Source organism: Propithecus coquereli, unplaced genomic scaffold, assembly GCF_000956105.1.
Source record: "Propithecus coquereli isolate 6110/MARCELLA unplaced genomic scaffold, Pcoq_1.0 Scaffold341, whole genome shotgun sequence".
NCBI classification, from domain to species: Eukaryota; Metazoa; Chordata; class Mammalia; order Primates; family Indriidae; genus Propithecus; species Propithecus coquereli.
Window position 1 is genome coordinate 2,280,943 of NW_012149075.1, and position 3,814 is coordinate 2,284,756.

Below are 3,814 nucleotides of genomic sequence, written 5' to 3' on the forward strand. Positions count from 1 at the left end.
CTTTGGGCTTAAATGTGCATTTCTTTGATTTTTAATGAAGCCGAGCATCTTTTTATATATTTCTTGCCCATGTCAATAAACAGATTTGTGGTTCATGATTTTTTAGTGCTATACAATATCACAAGATATGGCGGTATCCTAACTTACCCAGGCAACCTCTAATGTTGGACATTTGTGTTGTTTCTGTAGTGGCAAAATCAAAAGCTCTTTACGTGTCCTGAACTGCCTGTCAATGTGGGCTTTATTGCAGCAAAGTTGCAGGAGTGAGTCAATCATCAGAATAAACCTGAGGTGAGGACCCTGTCTTGAGTCTTGGCAGCGTGCAGTTTTATATAATCACCGCCACTTCTGGTTTTGTAACAGCACTGATCAAAATAGCTTCAAGATTTGTGACATAAGGCCTTTTTCTCTGGTTAAATTAAGGTAGGGAAACTTGTCTAGCTGACCAGCTGTTTGAAAAATATCTTAGAGTTAATGAGCTGGCTTGGTTAAGCAGTTTCAGATATTTATATTTTATTGAGGAGATGTATAATTTTTGAAACATTTGCCCAAATACTGAGTGCCAGGCAAACTTCCACTCTCCCCTCTATTATTCTGAAGAATACAGTAGTCCCTCCTTAGCCACAGTTTCACATGTCATGGTTTCAGTTACCCGTGGTCAACTGTGGACTAAAAATATTAAATGGAAAATTCTAGAAATAAACAATTCATGAGTTTTAAATTTCATGCCATTCACAGTAGCGTAATGAAATCTCATGCCATCCCACTCCATCCTGCCCAGGACATGAATCATCCCTTTGTGCAGCGTATCCATGCCCCCCTTAGTCACTTTCAGGAGCTGTCTCGGTTATCAGATCGACTGTCTCAGTGTTGCAGTGCTTGTGTTCAAGGAAGCCTTATTTTACTTAATAACAGCTCCAAAGTGCAAGAGTAGTGACTTTGGCAATTTGGATATGCCAAAGAGAAGTTGTAAAGTGCCTCCTTTAAGTGAAAAGATGAAAGTTTTGACCTAATAAGGAAAGAAAAAAAATCATATGCTGAAGGTTGCTAAGATCTACTGTAAGAATGAATCTTCTGTGAAAGCTGATTGTACAAACTGAGTCATTCTTTTCATACCCAACTAAAACAGAATTGAGGGAAAAAAAAGAACTCAGGGTACATAACATTGCTCCGAGAATATAATTCTCTGCAAGCCTGGTTGCTGAAACTGCCTGCTGTAACCTGAAACTACCTGCTGAGACTCTAAGAATAATTTTACCCCCTGCATTCACTTACCAGTCAGAATTTGCTAGCTCTTCAAAACCTTACTAGAGCCAATGAACCTCCTCAAAGAGCAATATGTGACATCTCTCTCTCTCCCTCTCTTTTAATAAAACCTCTAAACTCATTGTTCTTTGGACATACCAAAGACCACCCGATCTGTGTATGTGCCCCAAATTGCAATTCTGCTTCCCAAATAAAATATTTTAAATTTAGAGATTTGTCTCTAAATTTCATTTAACTTCTACACTTCCATCTGTGAATTGTGAAGAAGGAAACAGAAATTCATGCTAGTTTTGCTCTCTCCTTAAACTGCAAAAGTTATGGCCACAGTGTGTGATAAGTGCTTGGTTAAGATGGAAAAGGCGTTATGAGCACCACCCAAATAAAGAAGTAGAGCATCTTCAGCAAGCCGGTGAGCTTCACTGTGCCCCTTTCCCATCTATACTGCTCCTTGCTGAAGGTAACTACAATTCTGGCTTCTACCCTCAGTTTTGCCTGTTCTTTCTTATTTATTTAAAGGTGGGGTCTTACTCTGTCACCCAGGCTGAAGCGCAGTGGTGTGCTCACAGCTCACTGGAGCCTTGATGGAACTCTTGAGCTCAAACTATTCTCCCACCTAAGCCTCCCTAGCTAGGACTACAGGTGCATGCTACCACGCCCAGCTAATTTTTATTTTTTAATTTTTTGTAGAGATGGGGTCTAGCTAGGTTGCCCAGTCTGGTCTCGAGCTCCTGGCCTCAAGTGATCCTCCCTCCTTGGCTTCCCAAAGTGCTGTGATTATAAGTGTGAGCCGCTGCACTTGGCCAGTTTTACCTGTTCTTATACATATAGTATGTACGCTTTTTTCAAAATTTGTTTTTGAGATTCATCCATGTTGCCAAGTGTACAAACAGCTGTTTTGTTGTCGCTGCTGTTGTGTAATATTTCATCATATGACTGTGCCACCATTTACTTATCCATTCACCTGTTGACTAATTCGAATTGTTTCCAGTCATTGGCTATTACAAATAAAGCTGCTAGGAACATTCTTGTATATGTGTTTTCGTGTAGTCATTTCTCTTGGGTATATACTTAGGATTGGAATTGTTAGGTGGGAAGGTAGACAGATATTCAGCATTAGAAAAATCTGCTAAACATGTTCCCAAAGAGGTTAAAATTTTAGACTCCTACCAGCAAGATATGAATGTTCCAATTGCTCCAGGGCCTTGTGGACACTTGTCATTGTCAGACTGTTAAATTTAGCCCTTCTGATGGGTGTGTTGTGGTATTTCCTTATGGTCTCAATTTGTATTTCAATTTGATTTTGTAGGCCACTCTACCCAGAATTTTTGCTTTTTGTCTGAAAAGCCCTTATGTTTTGTGTGGTGAAATACACCAGTGTTTAAAATGGTTTCTAAGATGACCAGACAACTTTTACCAATTTCTCTGTTTCCAGTCTTGGCATCAGTATTCTCACAGCATTAAGAATGCATTTTTAAAATGTTTATACCTGGTAGGTTTCTGTTTCAGAGAAGAAGCTTTTTTGTTCTTGGTATATGGAGTCACACCAGTTGACTCCGTCTGTAATAAATCCCTCAGCTCAGGTATCTTTCTAGTTTCAGGAAAGGACTTTGTAAACCCAGGTCCCAGAGAGTCCGTGAAGAGCCTGTTTATGTAGGGCCGGGAAGGAAAAGGCGAGGCATTTGAATAGTCCTGTCTCTTAAATATGAATGTGGGTAGAAAAGCCTGAAGGAATGAATTTTGCTGGCCTTGGACAGCTCCGGTGTACAGGAGCTGCCTTGAGGGCACCTTGGTTGGGGCCATTGTTATATTAGTGGTAAATCTCATTACCCTAAAAAGTTAAGTTCGGGAGTTGGAATTTAGAAGAGTATTTTGAATTTTTTTTTTAAATGAAAAATCCTGTCACTGACCTTGGAATAGGTTAAGATACAATAACCCTTAAACCCGTCCCTAGGGGCGCTATTACTGTACATACAAAATAGGGGCTGTATCCTTAGGATGGGGGGTGAGGGTCTCTCTCGAGCCTCATTTATAAGGGCACGGATCCCAGTCATGAGGGCTCTACCCCAGTGACCCAGTCACTTCCCAAAGGCCCTGCCTCCTGATACCATCACCTTGGGGATTTCAACATATGAATTTTGAGGGGGACACAAACATTCAGACCATAGAAGTTGGTTATTGGTATAGGGATGTAGGTACTTAATGCACTGCAGTGGGGGCATAAATTAGAGCAGTCTCTCTTGGAGGGAGGATCTACCAAAATTTTTAAAATGCCTCTCCTTTAACATAGCAGTTCTATTTATTTATCCCACAGAAATACTCTATTCCTTGAAAATATTCCACATCAGCCCAAAGGTATATATGAACAAAGAACTTATACAATGTCCATTATTGTTTGTAATGATGAAAAACAGGAAACTGCCTGTATATCTGTTACTAGAGGAATGGTTAAATACTATCTAGCACATGGTATTAAATACTATACATGAATTATAAAGGATAAGGAGTAGTCATTAAAAATCTTCAATACTGGCCGGGTGCGGTGGCTCAC